Source organism: Gopherus evgoodei, chromosome 2, assembly GCF_007399415.2.
Source record: "Gopherus evgoodei ecotype Sinaloan lineage chromosome 2, rGopEvg1_v1.p, whole genome shotgun sequence".
Taxonomy (NCBI): domain Eukaryota; kingdom Metazoa; phylum Chordata; order Testudines; family Testudinidae; genus Gopherus; species Gopherus evgoodei.
In genome coordinates, this window is record NC_044323.1 from 91,820,584 (window position 1) to 91,846,970 (window position 26,387).

General features: G+C 40.1%; 1 protein-coding gene across 4 annotated transcripts in view; it reads right to left on the reverse strand.

Moving 5' to 3' along the window:
• The window catches only part of ELMO1 (engulfment and cell motility 1), a 464,971-nt gene that overhangs the window by 100,223 nt on the left and 338,361 nt on the right, over positions 1-26,387 (reverse strand). The window contains exon 1 of one of the 4 annotated variants that reach the window (XM_030551370.1): positions 13,736-14,188. The exons of the other annotated variants lie outside the window; for them this stretch is intronic. The gene's annotated coding sequence lies outside the window, so the exon portion shown is untranslated. Of the gene's footprint in view, positions 1-13,735; positions 14,189-26,387 lie in introns of those variants that run through there. 4 annotated transcript variants of the gene reach the window in all.

Sequence of the window (26,387 nt, forward strand, 5' to 3'; positions counted from 1 at the left end):
GGTTCATCAACGCAGGAGCTAATCTTTTATTTTACAATCTTAAATGAGTTTAATGTTATATAAGTTGATATTTTAAGACCTTGAAATATAGCCCAAAAGATCTGGTTAAGCAACTAAGTACTTGGAGATTTGTTCACCCTTTTTCTCTTTTTAAACAAATTCTATAAATGTATCTTTTAGCTGGAGAATAATTATGTTTTTATGAAGCTGCTTTATGTTTTCTAGCTAATTGTTTCAGTTGTAAGCTGGCAAGCAATGTTCTTGTTCCAGAAAGATAAAGCTGTCAGGTTCTAAATGTAACTGTATACTTCAGGCTTACCAATGAACAGCATCCATTACTACATCAGCTGCTACCATCAGGTAGGAAAAAAAGGTGGAAAGTGCAGAAACCTCGAAGGTCTACCATTTTTCATGTGGAGAGATCTCTTCTTCCCTGTTATATTTCCGTCTTCTTCTTTCTTAAGCACCATTACTTCACCAAAAAACAAAAACAAAAACCAAACTAAACAAACGACAACAACCTGAGATGCAGTAGTGTGCTTGTAAGGACCTCTTGATGCCCACTGGCAGAGGGCACAGGGGTACATAGATCCTCTGGGATCACCAAAAGAATGTCAAGTAAGGTCTCTAATGAAAGCCTGTGTCACGCTGCTCATCATAATTACTGCAAGATGCATACATGGGAAATATACATATGCTGAAAATTATGTCCTTTGGCTTTGTATCAATTATCCTGTGTCACAGTGAGTGAGCGGGGCCATAACAGGGCAGCTGCTGAGGGCTCCTGGTGCTGCCACAGGGCCGGTGACACTTGATTCCTGCAGGCACAAGGTGCAGGGAAGACTGTGGTTCTGGCTGGGGTCTCCGCTCTGCCCAGCACCTTTTACCTGCAGAGATCGGGTGTCACCAGCTCTGCAGCAGCACGGGGAGCACTCTGCAGCCCCATTGTCACATCAGTGAGTGAGCAGAGCAGAGCAGAGACCTCCAGCCAGGAGGAGGAAGGTACGCCCCTGTCTGAAGGGAAGCCACCCAGCTGCTGAATGGCTCCTGCCCCTTCAATTATCCTAACTCCCAAACATCCAGATAAAATTTGTGTCCCCCATATAATTTGGATGGACTGTATTTTTAAATGTACATGTACTTTTAAATGCATCATTCGTTTTTAATAGCTCAGATTTAGGGAGTCAGTTTGAATGATCTGATTGTCTCTTCTGGCCTTAAACTCTATGACTCCATGGGTAACATCCCCTACAGGCAGGTTATATCAAAATTGACCACTCAAGGGTTTCTTGTACCTCTCTGACTAATTTGGTGCCTGACCCCGTACCCACTGGAAGTCAGTGGAAAACCTTCAAGAGCAAATCCTTATGATTACTCCCAAACTGCAGTCTGTTACACACGGTGCTACATATTCGCTTTACCACCAGCCTAGCTACTAGTCATTTCTAAAGCCCAATGCTCTACTAGGTGCCAGGTTAAATTACTCTCTATTTAAAGCCCATGAAGAACAGTGTTGGATCTTGATGAGACATACACCACTGACTACACAGGGTCTGGATTATCACTCTTGTAAATCGGTGGTTACGTGTTCTGAATTACTACGGGATTTCAAACAGAGCAGATATAATTCCATTCAAGGACTGAAGTGCTGTTGTCAAACAGTCAAGCACACTTTGATCACCACGTCCATCTACCCTGAAAAATGTACATCAAGTAGCAGAAATCTATTCTGTTCCATCTTCTTTTCTTTTTAAGCATACAACATAAACCTTGTATAAGAAAAAATCTTCAGAACTCTTGCACTGTTTTTAGCAGGGAAATAAAATGTTTTGAATGGCTTTGTGGAAACTGTATTTTTTTATCATTTTATTTATATTTTTGGCTGTATTATATGCTCATTTTAACTCAGTTCTTTTCAAAAGATGCTTTTTAAAAAAGATAGATTAGAAAAATGACCTATTTGTTTAAGTTTGCAAAGGCAAGATTTGAGGAAAAATAATCTGTAAAGATAGAGATCTATACATTTTGGAGAAGTTTGCATTTCCAATAATAACCATGCATTTTGCATTAGTAAGGAGCCTTCCAGGACTGCAGGGCAAAATAAAATTCACAGTATTAACAGATTATGTATAGCATTTACATTGCATTTAATAAATGCCTTTTCTCCTTATCGAGACTTACAAATCCAAATACCCTGATTGCCCTCTTCTCTTTTGTGAAGCATGATAGATCATTTTCATAGACCTCTACAACAGAGTTGGCCATTTTAAAGCTACAGTAAAAGCAGCTTGTCCCCCACATGCTGCTCTTCCTTTCAAAGGTCCTCACCTACTTTGCCTAAGGGCTTGGTTCTGCAACCCTTTTTCATATTGGCTAGTACTTGGCCATGGGGGGGAATTCCCTTGAAATCAATAAGACTGTTCATGTGAGTAAGTACTACTTAACACAAGTAGAGATCATAGAATCTGGCACTAAGTAAGCAGTTCCTAGATAAAAATGAAAGCTGATTTATCCAATATTAACTTTATTTTGATACATTTGTGTCTCATCCACTAAACACTGCCCATTGGAACCACTGACTAACAAGGTCCACACAGGGGCTATTAACATTGCTAATATGATGGCTGTCATCTTGACCAACATACGGGGTTTAGTTAGAACCGGTGATCTCCAGTGTTAAAAGCATGAGCTGCTATCGCTGGAGCTCAAAAGCCAGTGCTCCATAACTGGGCCCATAACAGCCTCATGATCTGCTATGCAAGCACAGATGGGATACCTGTAACACACACTTATTGGGGGTTCTACTATCACTAGTTCGGTTAGAGTGGCTTTAAAAATGGTGGAAAGATTTTTTTTTTAAATGTCCCAAGGGCCTTGGAGGCTTTGCTTTAGTGATCATTATTTGTACCAGTTGATTCAAAGAACAAAAACCTCACACTACTCTACTAGTATAGGCTGCAGGTCGGAGGAGTTCAGGTGCAGGCTTTCAGAAAGAGCTCTGCTCATTCATTTTATACCAAAATTATTGCTTTTTTTTAACCACTGGCTCATGGTGAGGCCTTAGAATTTTCCTTTTGCTTTACCAGAAAGTGTAGTTTGACATTCTGCACCCAGCTGTCTGTTTTCTTGGACACAAGACAAAAGGCCTTCACTAGATTGTGGGTGAAATCCAGTCTCCACTGAAGTCAATGGGAGTTTTGCTATTGACTTCAATGGGGCTAGAATTTCACTCTGGGATTTTTGTTTTGTTTAGGCAACTCCAGAATCCATATCCTGGCTCTCTTATGTATAAACACCCAAGTCTGCTGCAAAGTTTGTGCTGCAAAGCACAACTGTTGTGATCTGGGCAAAACTCCCAGAAAACCTACAGCATTCAACCTCCACAGATTCTCTGCAGCACCAGCTGCACAGAAACGTTCCACTTGCATCTTTACTATCAGGAGACATAGTATACACCCTGATCCCCTAAACTCTCTCCCCTTACCACTGCCTCAGACACAAGTAATTTGCACTGAAGTTATACAGGCGCTCATGGTGGCTAGAATACAAGTGCATGATCAAAAAGGGTCAGAATTCAGCTCCAGATGTCTGCATATGCAAGAAGAGGTCACAATGAAATGTATGCTATTCTACAATCACAAGAATTATACAGCTGAATCCTACAACAAACTACAACAACCTCTGGGATCTTCAGTTCAATAATCCTTTTAAATCATAACTCAGACTAACTTCTGGGACACATAGCAGCAAATCCTTAGTGTTTAAGTTTAAAAGTGTATATTTAACTGTGATGCTCTCTCATATTTTCAGGATGCAAATCTATCATACATTTCTCCTACTAAGAAAAATTAGTCTTATCTACTAGCCAATACTCAATATTGCCAAACAGTATTTAAAAAGCGGGTATTTCCTCCTGGGATCAGGCCTCATAGCACACTGCTCTGTAATCCTAAAAGCCGTCATACAACCAACAATTTGTTTGTCTTACAAAATCAGTGACAAAGTGATGGTGCTCAGGTTTGTACCACTACACTGCCTGATATTTGCTCCAGTGAAGAAATTTCTATTTAAAATTTTTTGGCTTATTGCATATATATTATATTAAAAAATCACAGTCCTTAAATTCACAGGGCCTGGTCCTTATTCAGGCAGAACTGTTACTAGAATGAGTGAGAATTTTGTCTGAGCAATACTATAGATCAGGCCCACTACTCTCAAATAATGGTAATTTTGCAAGCAAATTTGGGGTGATTTATGGGTTTGTGCAACACGTGAGAATCAATTATTTCATCATCCTTAAGTTCTGCCTATGACCTGGCTATCTACTTAGAAACCAGCACAATTCCACTTTTTTCGACTGTAGAAGGGACCTACATTAAGAACACACTTATCTCGAAACCATGTTGTTGCCCTTTGGGTTTTTAGGTTAAATCAAACCTGGAACTCAAAAGGAAGACTCAGAGAGTGATAGCCCATAAGATTCAAAACAGAAGAAAACATTTGCACAACTACTATGAAAGGAATCCAGAGAGTTTTGCAAAGTTCTACTAAATAACTATTTAAAAATGATTTGTTCTCACATTTAAAGACAGAAACATCCTGGGCCAAACTTCTACATGTAACAGAGCCTCTCACTGTAGCCAAAAATCACTGCACCTGTGTGTGCAAATTGGAACTTCTGGCTCAAACTGTGTTTTGCATGTGTCCTTACCTTATATGTGTGCAAGAACAGCCATGTGTGCAGAAGGGTGGGATTTTATGGCATAACATACATTGTGTAGGGTTGCAAAGTTTGGTTGGACATATTCCTGTCGCCTATTCCCAGGTTCTGGCATACAAAAGCTAGGGACACCATCCCTTCCCCTTCCTGCTAATAGTCATTGATGGACCTATCCTCCATGAACTTATTTAGTTATTTTCTGAACTCTTGTTACAGTCTTGGCCTTCACAACATCCTCTGGCAAAGAGTTCTACAAGTTGACTGTTATGAGGAGGAGTAAATAACACTTCCTTATGTACTTTCTCCACATCAGTCATCATTTTATAGATCTCTATCATATCCTCCCCTTAGTTGTCTCTTTTCCAAGATGAAAAGTCTCAGTCTTATTAATCTCTCCTTATACTGAAGCCATTCCATACCCCTAATAATTTTTGTTGCCCTTTTCTGAAGCTTTTCTAATTCCAATATATCTTTTTTGAGATGGGGCAACCACATCTGCACGCAGTATTCAAGATGTGGGCATACCATGGATTTATATAGAGGCAATATGATATTTGCTGTCTTAATATCTATCCCAGGGGTTCTCAAACTGGGTGTCGGGACCCCTCAGGGAGTTGCAAGGTTATTACATGGAGGTTTCAAGCTGTCAGCCTCCACCCCAAACCCCACTTTGTCGTTAGCATTTATAATGGTGTTAAATATATTAAAAAGTTGTTTTAAATTATTGGGGGGTTGGGGTCGCACTCAGGGGCTTGCTGTGTGAAAGGGGTCACCAGTACAAAAGTTTGAGAACCATTGATCTATCCCTTTCTTAATGATTCCCAACATTCTGTTAGCTTTTTTGACTGCCACTGCACATTGAGTGGATATTTTCAGAGAACAATCCATGACTCCAAGCTTTCTAAAATGGTAACAGCTAATTTAGACCCTATCATTTTATATGTATAGTTGGGATTATGTTTTCCAAAGTGCATTACTTTGCATTTATCAACATTGAATTTAATCTGCCATTTTGTTGCCCAGTCACCCAGTTTATACTCCCTGGAGGTATAAATTAACTTCCTATACATTGGGATAAGCAGGCTCCGCAGCGTTGCTTTGTCCCGCTCTCACACAGGTGGGCAAGAAAGGTTGGGAGCGGACGGAGTCTTGACTCTATCCTCAAACGTACCCAGTGGTGTAGTTACATCGGTACTTTAGGAAGTATGTGCTGTGACTGGCATAGACCTGTCACAGGTCACTACCTCCCCAGAGCAGCAGGGAAACTGTGTGTGCGCGCAAGGGCGGCTCTAGCTTTTTTGCCACCACAAGCGCGGCAGGCAGGCTGCCTTCAGTGGCATGCTTGCAGGAGGTCCCTGGTCCCGCGGATTTGGCGTCCCTGCCACTGAATTGCCGCCGAATTCGTGGGACCAGCAGGGGTCAGCAGGGCACCCCCCGTGGCTTGCCACCCCAGGCACACGCTTGGAGCCGCCGCTATGGGGGGGGATGGGGAGACTGTTACTCCCAGAGTTGCTCCAGGGACAGCGCAACACAACACTGCCCTTTACTATAGGTTAGATCACAAACTGATTATCCAGTCCAAAGGTAGCATCAGAGTGTTATCACAGTACAGTTTCGAAGGATATCTAAAATCTTTCACTGTTTTTTTTTCAATTCTGCACAATTACCTTGGGGAGGCTAAGAAAGAAAGAAAGACACGGTCACATCAGCTATATCTTACCCAGAAGATACTCCATTAATTCTTAGCATCCATGGATGCATTCTTTTTATAAGTGTGAATCCATTCAAATCTTTTCACTATCTCCCCCACTTTTAGCTATTCATTACTGTGGGTGCCAGGATAAGATGGCAATGCTAAAGACATGGTTTCTAATTTTCTTTTTATCAGCTGTAATGGTGTCCAGGTAGAAACCTTTTCTGAAGTGCAAATTGGAAGTGGATCCATAGGTCAGGCTGCAAGCTTACTTATATTCGAAAACCTCACTTGAAAAACCTTTTGTGTGGCATCAAACATGCTTTAGGATGTGAATCTTGAAACATATACCTGTAAAAGCTTTTCTCGGCATGATGTTTCACATTATGAGGAAGCTAAAGTACAAAAAGAAATGAAGACGACTAGACTGTGGTTCCTAGCTATATAATGAGCACTTTCTTCACTACAACAATAGCACTGACAAATGCAGTCCACCAATTCAGATTCAAAATACACTGTTTGACAGATTAATTTGACACTGGTCTAATAATAATCTTCTTTTTATCACATTACAAGACTGAATTAGCACAATTCAACAGAGCCTTGACTTTCCAGATCCAAGCTAACCAAAGTTCTTGATTATCTGAAAGTCACAAATGTCATGTCCACTGCACGTTGGCATGTTTTTATAGGCATTACACTTTATGCACTGAATTCATTAAATGGATGAGCCTACCAGAGCTCAGACTGTAATGTCTACAGGAAAAGGGCTTTCTCTTGCAGAGTTTGCAAGCTCTGAAGCCTCTCCTACTGAGCTTATAAACTCTGCAGGTTACTGACACCCAGGACCATTGCTTATCAGCCACTTTGCTTTTCTAAATGTACGTCATGTCCCTTATTATTTTTTGGGGGGGTAACTGAATCTTTATTATAAGTGAATGTGTATACTGCACTTGGAAGTGTTGTGAAAAGGGAAATAATGCTATCGGCCTATCTCAGGTACTTATATGGCCTCCATTACTAGAACAGGTTCTTCAACCTTGGTCTCCCGTATTCTAGGCTACTGTCCTCACTGATAAACCACATTTCCTCTCATACAAGCGGACTATCGCTGCTGCTTTGCCAGCTATAGCAGTATTTGCCAACTGTAGGCATAGTCCCTCCGGGAAAGGAGGAAGGGCACTAGATGGTGAAAGGCAGGGCAGAGAAGAGAATCAACATGGGTGAGGAAAGCTATAGGTCCCCAGAATCACCCCTCTCCCCTACAGACACACTTCAAACATGCTACCACATCAGCAAGGAAAGCAGAGGAAAGCTCCCAGACAGTTACTCAATGTCCTGATATTACTTCCAGGAGGGGGGAAACTAATATAAAGATGGCTACTCTCCTTGATGCTGGTACTACTGCTGTCTCCTTCCCACCAAAGAGCAGCATTTCCAGTTAGAGAGGGGGTACCTATTACACTGTTCTACACACTGACACCATCTCCTTGCTGCCATTCATTGTAGCCTCTGGGAACCTCGGGACGGGATAGGGAAACTCTAACGTTTAAGGCTCCACTGTATGATAGTGATGCCTTCTGCTGTCTATCACAGTTCCCTCAAGAATGCCAGTGCTGGTTGGGACGATGGAAATAGGAGGATGTTATATGTTGGAAGATGCATGTTGTGGATGGCAGTGGTTTTATTTATTGTAATATTAATTATTATTTAGAAGGGGCTGTGGTTTTTTTTTTGAGGTTTCTGGATCATTGCAAGAGGGTAGAGGAAAGTAGCATTTTTCTTTTTGTACCAAGAATCGGACTCCATACATTCTCTCTCTCTCATGTGGATGGGGTTTGGGATGGGCCTTTGGGTGTTTTTATAAAAATATTGGTGTTTGATGTGTCAGCAGCTGGGAATAACTGGCCAATAAATCTCTTTGTGAATTAGTGGGATGCCAAAGAGAGTGGGGCTGACTCTGTGGTGATATTCTTTGCCTTCCCATCGTAAGTACAGTTTTTAAAGGTTCTGATGCATGGTATGCACATTGAGGAAGATGGCCCAGGGCAATCACTGTACTCTTCTGAGATGACCATGGACCAGTTAAGCCACCACACAGCACTGAAAGCATTTGTATGTTGACCAAAAAGGTGCCAAGCTGACTGTCCACTAGATATGTGCATAATTAAACAGACCTGGTAATGGTTATTGGGGTCATTCTGAATGAGTCTTACATGGAGGAGATAAAGGAATTGTTTTAGAAGCCTCCGTACCTCCCAAAATCCTTGAAGAACCTGCTTCTGTTCTCATGCCGGTATAAATGAGAAGTAGTTCAATTGAAATTGATGAATTTACACCACTTTAAAAACTGTGTCAGATGGGAATCAGGCCCTAACTGTAAGAGAGAAAGTAGGTGACACAACTCGAACTTGAACATGTATGTTTATAGTACACAGTTCCAAATCATTCTAATTTGTATTGTAAGGCTTGCTTTTAAACCCTCAGGGTTTAAGATCTTTGTAATTGAGAACAATCAAAAGTGTTCTTTTCAGAAAAAACATTAAGTGGATACAATAAAATTAAAACACCGGAATAGGGTTAAGCGTGCTTCTAAAGTTCTGTGCTTAGCTGCACTCTAATTGCAAATGACATATGTGAGGTAAGCAACATGTGACTCCTCTTTACTAGACCATTCCTGAACAACTGCCAAAAATCTTTCTGCATGCCACCTAGAGCTTTAAGACAATGCAGGAACAACGGCAGATCTGTAAAATCTGCCAGAGTTGACAGTTCCTATTGTTCAGAAAATTTTTGTGAAGCATAGATGTTTTCAGTTTAATGCTGCAAAATGCTGAACAAAATGGGTGTCAAGCTAATCAATGGGTTTTTATGATTCAATCTTTTGTTTTCTTGCTGTTCCATTTTGATTCAGTGCTATTTCTCTGTGTGTACGCGTACACTTGCATCTGTGAGCAAACGCTATTAAAGGTGTACTTGCGTGTTTGGAAGGAAAGGAGAAGAGGAATCTCTCTGTTATTGGGCCAATATTTGAATTTGGACACATCTTTGTAGGTCCTCTTTTTTTTATTTTTTTTTTAACTGTAGATTAACTTTTCCATAAAAACTTATTTTGCACTACAACGTAAACAAAGATTAGAACCTGCTTTGATTTGAGGTTATCATCCATGGCAGTTTTATTCAGAGCAATCTGTGATTTTATCTTCCCTACTACCACCTGGCAAATGGAATTTGGCTTTACAAACAAGGTGTGTCAACTTTTTTGATTAATAGGGTGAAAATAAACAAGAGCTAGGCAAAAATGATGACACTGGTGGATTTAGCATCAATGCAGTGAACAGTTCATCTGGGTTGGCAATGGCTACAGTGTTTCCACTGAAGTGAAATGAGGGTTACGTTCCAGAGAAAGATGAAATACTCCAATTAAAAATCTTTAACTGTGCAAAAATATACAGAAACTGTGTAAAATCTACAGCCATCTGCTCTACTGCTTCTCTGTTAAAGGAAGCATCCCTTCTAGTCTTCTGCTATATTTGCCCAGTAAAGATTAACGTTATGTAAATGAGGCTCTACAAAACCACAGAGAAATGGTTAACACAGTAAATGCACATATCTGAAAGCAAGTCGTGTCAAGTCAACAGTTAGAAGCACTTTCCTGTACAATGTCTACTCCATTGTATTTATTCTAAGGTGTTATTTTTGCTGCAGGAAAGGAGAAACAATTAAAGGCCTTTGCAATAAAGTCTTACAGCTTATCTCCCAAGAAAAATGTAAGCAAAAAATGTGGGCCAGATTCACAGCTGGTGGAAACTGGTGCAGCTCTATTGTAAACATTTCTTAAAAGACACAGGAGCCCACTGAAAAGTTTTCCAAGTCTACCCAGGAAATTAAAGCTACTCCAAGATGGCATCCTTCAGCAGTGTATGTCCTGATTGCTGCCAACATGCCACAATGCTCACTGAAGTCCACCTGCTCTTCTCTTGCTGGAATCCTTATCATCTGTGACTCTGATATTGTTTGCTTACAGTTTAATATGCAGCATGCCTCTACTGACTGCAAACAACTGTTCTATATACCATAAAGGCCAAAAATCTAATTCAAAATATATCTTTAATTTCAGCACTGATTTTTCTAACTCAGCCACCACAGTGGGTTGAAGCCATAAGACAGACTGCTATGATCCACTACCCAAAGCTTAGCAATTAAAGGCTCTCTCTCACCCCACCCCCTTCCTTTTAGCTGCTAATGTACAGGGATAGACAAGGAAATAAATCCCTTCAAACAAGGTTATGGGAGATATAGGAATTCTGTCAGTCAACAGTGGTTAACGACAGTGACTGAACTTGACACATTTATATTCTGTTTGAACTATATTTCTGAAGCACTAGCAAGAATTCAGATAATGTTTTAGAACTGTAATAACCTTACAATATATTTCTCTCTAACCCAAATATTATCAGTCTTAAGACACAGCAGAAAGCAGAAAGCCATTGTTTGATTGAATTTAAGTGCATATTTCAGTGCCTGTGAAAGGTGCTCAGAAGGACAGCCCTGGAAATTACAGCACAGGAGAGGTACACTCCGGGCAGTACACCCAGCTGTCTTTCCCATCAAACATGCCAAACCCCTGAATAAAATGCAGACATTTGGATTGTTTTTGGCTTAATTGGCTTGTGAGTTGCTTGTTGGCTATTTGTGGCTTGTAACTTGTTTGACTTGTAGCTTGCTCCTTCTTTTTTTTTGATTGGTTCCTGGCAAGCAGGAGCAAGGGGCAAGTGGGGCAAGAAAGTGTCAGGGGTGCACAGTGGGCCCACCACAGTCCCAGACTGCACACTGTAGGAATCTAGTCACATATAGTGTTGGGGTTCTTAGGGACTGTCTTGTTTTGGCCATGTTTTTAAATGGGATTAGCTTGATTTTTGGCTTATTGTTCAAGTCGGGGTGTTTATTTACCACGTGAAAGCTCGCAACTGTGCTTTCAATGTATCTCAGCCCTGACACAGAGGGACCACCTCTAAGATTGTGAGTGGGCACCTCTCTCTGCTTAGGCTGTCATCTGTGGTGATATTTTTAGTGATGCAGATGCCAATATACTAAAGATGAATAAGCTGCCTGCTAGCACAGCAGATACATCATCATCTCCTTTCCAGGATTTAGTTTTCATCACTTAGTGCCATTTAGCATTGAGAGTAAGTTCCCCAAGAATGGACAATGGTTGCAAACATATCATCTCTCCCCTTTGCAAAGATCAGGAAAGTGACCTAGTTTGTAGTCAAGTTGACACCGAATATCTAGGGACACTTTTTTAATAAAAGATGCCCCAAGGGCCACTGGTAAATGTAGAAAGCAGTGACCAATACTGTAGTGGTCATAAAGAAAAAGAATTCAAACATAACCTATGGTCTTCTGGAATTAGCGATGAATTATGTTAAACGTTCACAAATAATTAGAAGAGCCAACTCCACCTTTCATTAAGGGACATTTTGACTGTATTAATATAATGGAATCCTACATTCTATATTTTAAAAAAAATCATTTTAATCAGAGAATTCTTGAAAATTACACACACACACACACTTACAATATATTTCTCTCTAACCCAAATATTATCTCTCTCTCTCTCTCACACACACACACACACACACACACACACACACACACACACACACACACACACACACACTCCTTTTCTAGCCAAAACATCCTAACCAGGCTCTATTTCAGGAGCGGCCAAACTGTGGCTCTTTTACATTAAGTGGAGCTGCGCATACCCCTCTCTTTCTCCACCTACCAGACTGGGGCAGGGGGAGAGCTCAGGACCTCTGCCTTGCACTGGGATGGTACTGTAGGGACTCCTGCCCAGCAAGGAGGTGCATCTCAGGGCTTCTGCCCAGCGAGGAGGGGTTCTTGGGGCTTCAGCCCTGTGTGGCAGACCTGCGAGGGCTCGGGGCTTCAGCAGGAGCAGGACTGAAGCCTCAACCCCCGGCTCCCGGCAGGTGTGCCCTGGTTCTCGAACTTCTGAAGATTGTCGTATGTGGCCACTCCTGCTCTATTCCTTTCATGGAAGGAACGAGCCTTGTATAGTACCTCTGCCTGCCACAATATGTGAGGAAATATCTAGAGAGCAAAACTGTTCAGTTTAGCAATGTATGAAAAGGAGACTCTTGGGATGAAATTTTCAGGCAGCAGTGTAGCAAGTTAGGCTCACAGTAGTTCTTAGCATTGAGAAAAGAAAAGAAATTGTGTGCTTAACTCCTCACGTGCACACACCATGCTGAAAATGGACCCTTAGAAGCAGCTTCATGCTGCGTTTATCTTACATTTGGTTATGATATCTCCCAAAGATCATGGTCAGATGTAGCCACAAAGGAAGACATTTATTGTTTCTAATTTCATCCTCTCTCCTATGTGTTGTCCTGACCCAGATAAATGAACTGCATACTGTGAGAGTCATCCAAGAGCTTTGAGCAGCAAAGCTCTCAGTCCAATGAGAAGTACCTGATCAAATATAAACAAGGGTCAAATTCATGGCTGGTGTAACTCCACTGACTTCAGCGGACGGATGAATTTGCCCCACTGACTTTAACTGTGCAGTATCTACTTAACAGGATGTAAACTGACAAGTCACAAGAGGCAAGTTCCAATGTATGCCCCCACCTGAGGAAAGAAGGGAACTCTCTGTGCTTGCCCTGCACTCACCTGCTTAGTGAAAAAACAAAGGGCTCCCTCCTTTCTCAGAACTTACAAATAGAAGAGCTTGCTGCTGAAATTAATTTTTAAAAATAACTGTAATAAACGGCAGTAAAGCCATGATTCACTATATTGAGAATAGCGATGGATGATCGACAACTAATGGCTGGTTTTGGCTGGATGTCTGAACTAGTGCCTTACAGATCATTATAATAATGTGCCTGCCGACAATACAACATTGGTGACCACACAGGGGCAGCTCCTACTTTTGTGCCTGCAGTTTTCTATTCCATGTAGTTTGGAGTAAGAGATTCACTTTCTTTATTAAAATAGAGGAACAGTCTGAATTACCGAGCAAAATATAAAACCCTTCCATATACTAATCCTAAAAAGGCTAAATGATAACCCAAGGCAATACAAACAGCTAATAGATAACTACTGTACATCTGATATCTAGAGACATTAATAAAATCCATTATCAAGCTAGATCTGAAACGAACAAATAAAAAGCCCCTCTTTGTGCTATTTACAGTTGTTGCTAATCTGCCTTCCTCTTTCTTGGCGGATAAACTATTTATTGATCTGTTCTCAGACTGAAATACCAGGATAAGTACACACAGAGATTTACTTACAGAGATCCTGTAGTTCCATTGTTCCCGATGACAAATTTGCCTCCTATACTACAGCAAGGAAATGACTTAATGCTTTCTGTGGATGGAATAACGTGCTTCAACAGCAGATGGTCTCCGATGAAGCTCTTTAATGAGATCTGTTTTCAGTTTAGCTATGTGAAAGGAGACCCCCTCCTTTGCACACCTTTGCCTCGTGTATACTTCAAGTCCAAAAGAATAAGCATGTAGCTTTGCTTATGTTTAGAGTGTTGGAGCCCAATTGTGCTCCAATTGGCAAGAACATAGGAAACAGCAGCCAATCACAGCGAGCCTCCATTTCAGGGAAACTCCTGCCCATTTATTTAGCATCTTCAGAGACTATATTTTCTAGGAAGAGCGACTCACTTCTAGTATCATAAAGGGAAAAATAATAGCTCCCTGTCTCTGTATCTCCCACTCCGTCAGCCCTCCTGCTATTTTTTAGGGCCTGGCAATTGTCTAGGGAGAGTTCAGACTCATATCCAGTTTCCACCTTGCTGGGAGAAGAGGAGGGGAGAGCGCCTGAGCTTAACAATTACTGATTCCATCACCATGGAAACAGACTGGATGCAGCGAGCTAGATTTGTGTAGAACATCTGCTGCCAGACTCATAATCAACTGCAATCTCATCTTTTTTTCCTACTCTCACTACTTATTTGATTGAGAGTTTGCTTTCTCCTTACATATACCCTGGGAAAACACACATACGTAGTTGCTTTCCCTCTGCATACACACAATGTTCATGCATACATGCAAATACAGACACAGACATATATTTGCTTCGCCTCTACTAACATACCATGAGAACCTGCACATACATATACAGAAGTGCACACATACATATATGTATGTGATGTGTACTGGCATGCCATCATATACATATACACTGAGGGATATACACATCTCTAGCCAGACAGTATTGCTTATGCAGGTATACACAGATTGCTGATCTTAATGATATTTTGGGTTTGATCATTCATTCGATCAATCACAGGACAAAAATAGATGTACAGGCTATGAAAATGTTAGATTTAGCTTCCCAGCTCTTCTGTGGGCCCCAGGAAATATATTAATGTGAAACACACATGCAAACCCAAACCAAGAGGATCTACAACCTAACCCTGGCCAATTTATTTCCACTGCACAACTTTCGGAAATAACATTATTTTATCAGTGGTTCATAGGCACCTGTGTGCCTCTATTAATGATCTGCTCCCCAAATGGTCTTTAACATCTCTTATCTTAGCCCCCCCCACCCAAGCCTTGACTCCAGATTCATACTCATCATCCTGCCTACAGCTAAATGGGGCTCACGTTCAACTGTCAACAGGAAAAACCTTCATCTGTCATGTGGATTACAATTCAGAAATGTGGGTCACTCCTATCCAGCCCTTACAGCAGAAGGAGTAAGCATTGCCTGATTTGGGGAAGTAAAGTGGGGGATGCAATGGGGAAAAAAAGAGGAATGATCGTCCAGTGGTCACTAGCCTGAGACGTAGGAGGCTCGGATTCAATGTTCTGCCACTAACTTCTGTGTGACCTTGGGCAAGACACTTAGCCTTTACGTGCTCAGTTACTGAGTCTGTAAAATGGGAATTGCAGCCCTGCTATACCTTGCACGGGTCTTACAAGGATTAAAGATTGTAAAGTGCCCAGACACTATGGTAATGGGGTCCTATAAATACCTCAGCTACACAGAAAGGGAAACAGCTCTCTGTCAATATACTTACATGAATGTGTTTGAACTTACTAAACAGAGAACAAGATGGGGCCCGTTTTTTGGGAAAAAACACTTATGTATTCTACAGAACCACTGTATTAAGTACTGCAAATGGCCACGTTTAAGAATCATCCGTGCTCATGTCACTACGCTGCAATGCTGGCACATCAGCATTCATTTTCGAGAAAAAAATGCTTTTTTAATCATGCACAACAAACTGGATTTGCTATGGATTAGGAGCAACTTTTCAAATTTCATTACCTTTTCCCAGCTTTTGTTTTACTAGATATTTAAAACAATGCAGTCAGCCGCTTTCTTGAGAGTGAATATCTTTATAAATCATTATCCAGCACTCTTGTCATTTATGGTCGCTCTTTTAGTTTTGAAACATTAAATTGCAGAAGGCAGCCAATTTGCATTTTGGGGGAGAGAAGGGCTAATTTATAGCCAGATTTGTTAAGCATCAGGGTGTGCTGAAAAAGCCATCTTTATTTCTCCAGGCATTTGAGATGAGGTTAGTTTGAGGGCAACGGAAATAAAGTGAAAGGTTTATCTTATTTATATGCAAGTCAATGTACACAAGCATTGCAATTGTTTATTTTGTTATTTGTTATGTTTTATGGACAATGTGGATTTGTTACCACTAAGAGCTTAGGACAGCTACACAGAATAGAAACAAACAAATAAATAACATAAAATAATGCAAAATGCAATACACAGAAGGATCATCTGTCACAGTCCCAGTGAGCCTCTGCACAGTAATTTAGCTTTTAAGGCAATATTAAATTGGAGAACTTCCTAATCAGATTAATAGTTCTTTTTGCTAGTACTGTGGTATGATATACAGAGTACAAGACCATTCATTCATGCTCAGTTTGCTTAACAAACCACCACCACAGGCAAAGACGATGATCAATATTGTTTTGAAGTATAGGGTGAACCCTCCTTTAGGCTCAGTTTCCATACTCTTTGGTTGTCTCCCCAATTGAACTGATTTCATGGTGATGACAAGAAAGAGCATCACTGATTAAAGTGCTAGACTGGAACTCAGGAGATCCATGTTCAATCTCTTCTGTGCTACAGATGTCCTCTGTGAGTCTGTGTAAGTCACTTTGAATGTCTATCATCTCAGCTTCCTTCTCTGTAAAATGAGGATAATAGCACTCCCCTTCCTCACAAGCATGTTTTGAGGATAAATACATAAGATTATGATGTGCTTAGATATTATGGTATAGGGGGGCCATATAAGCACTGGTGACAGATGAATTATGAGGGCTTCAGGGATGCAAGACCAGACCGTTGAACCTATATAGAACAGGCCCATACAAAAATCAAGGTGAATTCATCAGGTCAAGCAGACACAGCAAATAGAAGCTGGGAAATAAGACGTTTTGTAGGTAGGTAGGAGTGGAATTAGAGAATAGCTGCTCTTGGCATTCCCCCTACAAGATTGTGGATTTCCAAGTGAAAATTCACATGGAAGTTACTGCATGTTGACTCAGCAGTAATTATCATCAGTATTGTCTTCTCACCTTACAAGAGCAAGTCAGTACAATCAACGGCATTACATCTCCAACTGGTGCTAGAAGATGTTTGGAGCTTACGTGGCCTCATAAAGAAGATAGACGTCTACTGGAATGGGGTCTGCACAGACTTCCAACAGAATCACAGCAGCTGTTGGTTCTCTGTGGTGACAAAAGCTCCTTCATTTCAATGGGATAATTAGCTGATAACTCTGCAAATTCTGGGTGAATGTTTTACCCACCCGATAGTCTATTTGCAAGGGTAAAGCATTCATTCTAGAGGCAAACCCACATCTTTCTTTTGAGTCTCTACTCACTCAGGCAGGCATTAATAACTAGAGCCACAGAAAATATTTAAAAACATATAAAAAACCTTCAGGTCTGATAATTTTTCATTAAGTTTGATTTAATGACTTTTTCTCCAAATACATGGAAAAAAATGAATTTTTCTCTATTGAAAATTGGGCCAATTTCTTTTGATTAAAATTTTTTTTGTACACATTTTTTAGTGTTTTTACATAGTAATATGTGAGCTATCCCACAAAAAGCCTATATGGGAAATTTCACACACACAAGATTAGATGATAGATAGATAGATAGAATTAATTTTAGGTTATATATCACATACATTGCCTCCGGACAGATATACAGTGTGGTGTGTAGTAGGAATGAGAAAAAAATAATATGCAATACGCACACATACCCCTTTGCAAATCAGATTAGCCTGGTCTACAACCATAGCTCCCAGTAAAGTCAGAGGCAAATGCAGAGGCACAGAACATTTAATACTCATGCCTATTGTAAGGAGATGATATTTGCTGTTTGCGGCATGCAGCATTTTCCCCATTGAGATAGAATCACCCTTATGCAGTATCCTCTGACTCAAATGTACCTCTCCTGGAGATTATTATATTTATAATTTGAGGAGTATGTAAGACTGCTCCTACATCACTGGGCCTGCACACCCCTTCCTCCAGTTAGCTCAGTTGTTGCATCTTGTATTTCTCTATCTTGCTTAAAGTGCAGCCTGTGAGTCAAATGTAGCCTACAGAGTTCTACAATGCAGCCCTGACCCCAATACTGAGATGTGGGCCAAAGAGACTATTTTTTCAGCATGTGGTACTTCATCTTAATCAGAGCTGCCTTCCTTTCAGATGCAGGGGCTTCTAGCCTCCATGCAGTGCACCTCCATATTAAATAAGAAGTCCGCTAGTTTTATACAAATAAAGCTTGACCTTTGGGCTCCTGAGATGTTGGGCAATATCTGAAGAAATACATACCTGGTCTGTTTAGCAACGCTGAGTCTGCAATGCTTTTTCATCTCCTCTGACAACTAAGGACCTCCAACTCAGCAGAACTTAGCACAGAAATCAATTATGCAGTGGCTGGGGGAATTGACAAGAGCATCTGTTAAGTCTTTTCCACCTGCAATGTCTATGATTTATATGAAAGCTGGGAGGTCGGCAGCAGGTGGGCTGGAGAATCATGACTTCGGGGTTCCAGTTCCAATTCCAATGCTAACTCGTTGAGACACTGAGGGCAAGTCACTTCACCTAAACATCTCTGTATAATGGAATAATAATACTTGCCTCACTAAAAAAGGGCTTATGTGGGTTTATTAATGTCCGCAAAGTTCAGATATCTATTCTGAAATGAAAAATGCAAAATCATAAACTATAGATATTAATATGCATAACAACAATTACAATAATAGTGGAAGTTTTCAATTATGCTTGGCCAATGCAATAAGCAGCAAATAAATCCTTCAACTTTTATAATTTGTTGAGGTCACATTCCTCTACAAACATGGCTTCACTACTTAGGATCTCTTTTGCAAGATGATTCCCGTGTAATGGGAGCAGGAAATGAACAGACTTGAAGAAATAAATGCACCAGCTATCAAGTTGAACCAAAATATTTACATGGGAAAAGAAAAATGAGAACCTCAGGTTTAAAAAACAGAGTACCCAAAATCCATAAAATGGTGAATATTCCTCTTTGCAGTGGTTAGATTTTAAGGTCAGTGGCTTTTGATATGAAGTATAGGGCACAGCCTGGTGACAATGACACCTGACCTTAGGACTTGAAATATCAAATGTTTATCTGAAAAAGCAACTGTAGAATGTGATTTAGGTTTGTAAAGGCCATACACAAGGTCAGTTTTTTATTTATCACCCCTAAATAAAATAAAATAAAATAAAATAAAATAAAATAAAATAAAATATCACAAACCAGCCCTGCAGCTCTCTGCAACCTATAAATCCAGTCATCTCAAATATATACCATATAGAGTGGTGTTCCAGAACTACAGATCAATTATACATCAAGCCAGTACATAAAAAATAGCTGAAGAATTCAGACCATCAACTCCAGCATTTCTGCAGGTAATATTCTAAGCATAAAATTACAAGGGCAACAGAAATGATCTCTGGGGTATTACAAAGTCTAAAACTTCCCCTCTCTGGGTGTTACAAACCAAACTTCTAGTCTCGGGTTTTTGAATTCAACCAACTATATAATTTTGTCCAATGCTAAAATACTTAACCACCTTGTTGAGAAGGACTTCCACATATGTTAATCAAGTTAAAATTTTCCTTCTTTTACTCTCTCTGCTTTGAAGACATTTGGCCAGCACAGAAGTAATCTTATACTGCTGCACCCTCATGCCAACAACAGTCAATGGGGCATCTGGTTTTAGCTGCTCCCCTAACACTCACTTCGCTAATGACAAAGACTGAATTTACCTCTGATGCAGAGAGTCCAACTCCAAGAGCACCCTTTAAGGTTCTCTGTTAGCTTGAGGGGAAGGGAGCAGCATACGAGGGTGCTATTGATGCATTGATGCTGTTGCAATGAAGGGGAATAAAATAGATCTTTGCTTCCTACCACTCACCCTCTCCCTCACATATGTATAAAACTGAATACTTGGCAGGAAGTGTGTATAAGAGTAAATCCTAGCAGAAATATCAACTGCTCAGTATTTTGTTATGCTCATCTTCTATCAGAACATGTTGATGTGATCTCTACTTGGTCACATAAAATAATAAAAAGATGATTTATGGGTCATTTGCTTTTTATATTTTTCAGAGTAGATACGAAAACAAAAGGAGAAAATAGTTTAATAAAATGCTCCCAGAAATGTCTGTGCTAAACTAATGACTCTGGAGCTTCCATGCTTCATTGTGTAAATAATCATGTATGTGTTTTTAGTATGTGAATTACATAAATAGTATTTGGGAACTATCTAAAGAGGAGATTATTCACCCCAGAGACTGTAGTAGTTTGTGTGTCAGTGCATCTGCCATGCAGCCACATTAAATCTGTTCACTCAAAAGTCTCACTTTTTTCTGTAGAAAGGGAAAAAAGTTATTAGTGTGAGAATTTTTATTGCCCTGAAAATGCAGTCTTAAGTTTTAACCTAATACAATATTAAGAACAGTGGGCCAGAGAACATCACTGAACACCTTTTAACTTCTACAGGACTTGTAAGTATTTCTATGAGCAGCTTTGGAAAAACTAGCATTTTGATTTACTTTTTGTTAAAATTTGAACATTTTCTAACCTCTGCATTTAAAAGCAATAATCACATGTACAGCAGCCTTTGGAAAAACTATATTAGTATGATGATGAACATTTCATTAATAATACTATAGCCTTCCATAGTGCCTTTCATCAGAGGATTTAGCATCAGTGAAGCCCCATCAGACCCTTACAAGGTAGGTAAATATCAGAACATACATGTAGAAGAAGAGTAAACTGAGGCACAGAAAGGTGACAGGGTTTTCCAAGACTAAACTTAATGGCAGAGCTGGGAATAGAACTCAGAAGTCCTGATGACTCATATCTCATTCAACCATTAAATAACACTGCCTTTCTAGAACAGCTCAAACTATTCTACAAATCTATCTGCCTTCCCCCAACAAAATTAAGCTGAATAGAAAATAATGTAATTCACTGCTTATTACTTGCTTGCTTCCTTAAATTGGCAATATTGAAGGAAAAGTTTTGCATTGACAATATAAATAAAAAATGGTCACACAGGGCAATACCTAATTACCTAATAAGCAAATGTGCTCTGTTTTTCAGACTACCCCCAGCATAGCAACATTCATGTGTATGCTTGCACACACACACACGTATATACACACGTGTGGCGTACACACATGAATGCAACACATTGCATATACATATACATGAGTGTTGCTCTGTGCACTCACATAGTAGTCTCTTTTTTATATTGCTTGTTGTATCCAGTGTTTTAATGGAAGTTCCAACCAGGCTAGATGGGCTGCAGAAACATCAGGAGGAAAAACTTCAGACTCTCCACTTTGGAAACCAAGAGAAATGGAGGGGCACTGTCTTGATGTAACAAATCAACAACAAAGACATCTGTGAAAGGAAAAATTTAACAACCTATTTTGATTTCACAGAATTTCAAATGTATATTATAAAAATAATGAATGACAAGCTGTGAAGACCCAGAGGAGATTCTCAAGCTCTGAAAGTGACAACCTATGTAATACCAGTAAATAACGCACCTTGACTCCGACATACCCTTAGCAAAAAAACAAAGAAAAATGCCCTATTCCCATTGTTTTAGGGAAAGAGTAAGTAACTTCCCACCTTCCATTTTGCCTTGCAAATACAATTGCTGACTGAACAGATATAACTATACTCCATTTTTATTCACGACTAGAGGTTTTTATGGATATAGTATTCTACCTGCTTCAAAACATTTCAAGTGACTACTAAAACTGTTCTCTCTCTTAAGACTAGTAGGAAGGACCAGCTGTTGGAAAGCACTCACTGAACTTCCTCTCCAACAAACATTTCTCACCATTCAGCCCACGCACCAAGCCCAACCCGTTCATTTCATCCAGGCTATCCCATCTGCTCAGAACTTCCTTCCATTTAATGAGTCTTCCTCTAATTGATCTTCCGAATGCTTTTTACTTCTCTCTTAATCATCCACATACTAAACATGCAATCAACACTGCAGCATCACCATGCCTGCCATCACAGAGACAAACCCCACCCTGCAATTCACTCCCCTTAAATCAAGATCTCCCTCAAAGCATAAAGAATGAGGCTCTTTAGAAGATGCACACTGTATTCACAGCCACAGGCATTGCCTGTCAGCTGTGTCATGTGACTATATGCCAATATGAGTTTTCTCAGAGAGAATTTTTATTTTAATTCAGATGATAACGGTTCTGTTGGCAAAGCAGCAAGGAGCCTATTACAACCACCCTGCCTTCAGTTCTTTGCTGTTCCTGACTGCTAATGCAGGCATCAAAAATTAAAAGAGCACTTGCAGGGATCTAATTTAATATCATCTATTTTCTAGGAAGATTTTACTCATCACTCTGTGGGTGTTTTGTTGCTACTTTTTAAATCTTTTCCTATGTACATAGTAGCGTATACATGCTAGAACAGTTCTCTGTCTGGGAGGCACTGTAAAATCAAGTTTTGTTAACCAATACATTTCACCTAAGCACTATATCAAAGATCTCTCAACTCAGAAGGAAAAATACCAACCTTCTAAGGCTGATTTCAACTGACTTTTTTAAAAGAATAGTACTCTCTAGATTTTCCATAAAAGTGCTAGATATTCAAGACCCAATCAAGAGACCAAGCACCCCAATTTTACCTGGAAAGTCTTGGTTCTCCAAATGATGTCACAGTGTCCCTGGAATTTCCATTGGGAAACCTTCATCAATGAGCATATCTGTGAATTTTATAACTACAAAATGTATATTCAAGACACATTTGCTGCACCACTTTGAAATGTATTGTACATCTTTTTCACTCTCATCAGGCGGCAAGTGTTTATTTCACGATTGTTCAAAGCAAAAGCTTGTCATAAATGAGCCAGGCAACGACACTGCAACATAGGTCTGATGGCTCAATGACCTGAGCCTAGTCAGTCAAAACCCTCTTTCTGGTACTTCAGAGAGATAATAGAGGCAGGGCCGGCTCCAGGCACCAGCTTATCAAGCAGGTGCTTGAGGTGGCAACTCTGGAGTGGGGTGGCACTTTCAGGTATTCGGTGGCAATTCAGCGGAGAGTCCCTCACTCCCACTTGGAGCGAAGGACCTCCCGCTGAATCGCCGCAGATCGCGACTTTTTTTTTTGATTGCTTGGGGCAGCAAAACCCCTGGAGCTGGCCCTGAACAGAGGAGAGAGACGATGGACACCTGGCAGTTACTCTGGCCCTTTGAGATCACCTATACAGTCACCAGAAACCATAGAGAGGAGGAAAGTCAGAGAGAGAGAGACAGAACTCATCTGTTTTTTTAAACTATTATTTGCTATAAGTAGAGCCTTTGCAATTCAGATGCAGCAAATCAATGAAAGCAACTTGAATGCAGAGAATTTGAGTATACTGTTACCCTAAAAAGCAACATAATGGAACTGTACCAACATATGATTGTGAAAATGCAGCTATCTGAATACCAACGCATTTTACCAAAGTTGGCAGGCATAATGATCTCAGTGAAACAGACACAAAAAGGTCAAAATCACACAGAATCAGTGGCCAAAGTGGGAGCAGATCCAGGTTTGCTTCCTCCAGGTTCAGTTCCCTGTAGACTGGAACCCAAGCGTATTTACAGCACGTAGTCAATATCTTTTTATCTGTTATATTTCCACTTTATAGTGTGTAGGGCTACTTTAAATCCATCAGTGCCTTCATTTATAAACATTTCAGAATTGGTAGAAAAATGATTTTGAAGAGGTTTCAGTCTTCCTTAACTGCTCAGGGGGATATTTTCAAAGTCATATGCAGGGAGTATGCCACGTGACTCCCATTCATGTTAAAATTAGAGACACCAGAATAAACCCCATATGCTGCTTTGAAAATGTACCTTGGTGTGTCCACAGAAAATTTCTGCAGCTTAATGGAACCTGCACATTTTCTTCTACCTGTTTTTCTTTCTCCAGTCCATGAATATATTTTTAGCAGCTCTTAATTTTCTTCCCGGTAATACTTTGCACTGTTTTGAAATATGATGTGCTGCTGCTCTGACTCCTGAGCAACCCTTTTATTCTAATTGTCAGTTTAATAGGTACAGTATTTGCTTTTAAAATGTATAGCTTCCAATAATATCCCTCTCTGAACCAGTAACAACTGGTTGATCCTGTCGCCCTCACTGATCCGAGCTAGTCCCCACGGTCTGCTCCTGCAGCCCTTACTCACCGAGTAGTCCCACCTACTCAGGCCAGGTGTGTTCACAGTCTGCAGGCATAAGACTTCAAAATGCATTAACAGAGTGTGGTTCAGCTAGATTGAGTCCCTGCCTCCCTTTGCATTTGCAATACCTTATTTGCACCCACCATCAGGTTATCAAAAGATGGAAGCACTCAGATTTCAAGGCCCCAATCCTGCAACCAAAACTCATGCCCACATTGAGTCCCACTGATAACAATGGGGTTATTTCTGGCATTTGCAGGATCAAGTTTTGGGATTGGGGTAGTTGTGAGTGTAACTGACTCCAGCATGTCTTGGTGGTAACAGAAAGCATTGCATATACTGCACTTAAACACACACGTGTGTAAATACTTGTAAATATTAGATTTGTCATGTACAACTATAATCTTCACAGTCATTTAAAAATATAGAAAAACATTTTAACTTAATTTTTCATTTGACAGTTTAAGATCTCTACTCTTTCCTGCTTGTGACTGCTATGTATGAAGAATAATGTACTGAAAGATTATATGACTGCCATCTCTTAGCTTTCTCCTCATCCTCCTCTTTGCTCTCCAAATCCCAACATATTATCACTTTGCCAGTTTATAACAAAAATCTGCCTGAATCTGCATCTATAAACTTCACTGCTTTTAAACGATATGTAAATAAAGGGGAAAAAACAATATGTATGCTGAAGGTGTTGCCTCCATGAATCAAGGCTTTGCCTATCAATGGATGTGTGCTGTCAGACTAAGTACAGTTAATGTGTTAGCCCTCTGAAGGAGGATAGTCTTGTGGACAAGTGATATGGGTTCAGTTCCCAGCTCAGTCCTCTGACTTTCCGTGTGACCTTCAGCAAGTCACTCGATTTTTCTTTGCCTTAGCTCCCCATCTGTAAAGTGGGGATAATGATACTTCTTTTCTGCCACTCTTTGTCTGTCTTGTCTACTTAGATTATAATCTGTCAGGGTCAAGAATTCTCTCTTAATATATATGCTTGTACAATGCCTAGTGGAATGGGGTCATAATGTCAGTTGGGGCCACTAGGCAACACTGTGCTACAACTAAATAACAACAACAGCTTGGGCTGGAAACACAAAAGGCAAACTACAATAGAAATCATTAAAAACATTTACCAACTGTGACAGTCTGTACCCCTATGTTTAGCCCTTTTACAGGACTATGATAAATTTCATACAAATTATACCTTGTGAGGTGTCATTTGAAAACTCAAAATTTGCTGATCAGTATTGCCCTGGTAAAATATGTGTGGAAACACTGGATGTAAAATTATGAGATTATACTGTGTTAGATTACTAAAATATTTTCCAAGCCTGGGGAGCAGTCACAAACTAGTTCCCCAGAGATAAAAAGCTAGCCGATGCCTCAGCCAGGTGTCAGCAAAATCAAATGGACCATCACCTAGTCAAAAGGCCATTCTTTGGGAGGAAAAAAGGGTGCGGGCAAAAAATCTACATCTTGATAAAGAAACAGCTGTGTAGGGTTCCCATCCACACAGACTTTTTGTCTCCTGAACCTCAGCTGGAGATGATTCTTGAAGAAGAGAAAGAACTGTAAGAAAGAAGAGCAGGTGCCCCAAAATATCTTTCCTTGTCTCTCTATCCACAGCATCAACATCTGAAGAACAAGGAAGCAAAACTGGACAGCGGGAGGAATCCTGACTGAAAGAAATTCAGCCAGTAAGACTAGGGAAACATGTGGTGAGAGACACTTTGCTTTGAATTCACTCTAGCTTGTTAAGTAGGCATTTGTTGTGTTTTACTTTTATTTTTCTTGTAACCAATTTTGACTTTTATGCCTCATTACTTGTAGTCACTTAAAATATCTCTTTTATAGTCAATAAACTTGTTTTATTGTTTTATCTAAACCAATGTGTTTGGAAAACTCCATTTGGGAGAACAGGATTTGTGCATATCATTTTTTATTAATAAAATGACAGACTTTATATGAGCTTGTATTGTCCAGGAGAGACCTAGGAAGGACAGGATGTACATTTCAGGGGAAGTCTGAGGCTGGGAATTTGCTGATGTTACTCTGCAGTGTAATTCATGGAATGCTATAGCACTCATACAATATAGTTGGGAATAACTTACCTGCTGGAGGCTGTGTGTGAGCAGACCAGGATTGGTAGCTCTCACAGCAAACCAGAGCAAGAGGCACCCTCTGTTGGAGAACTGA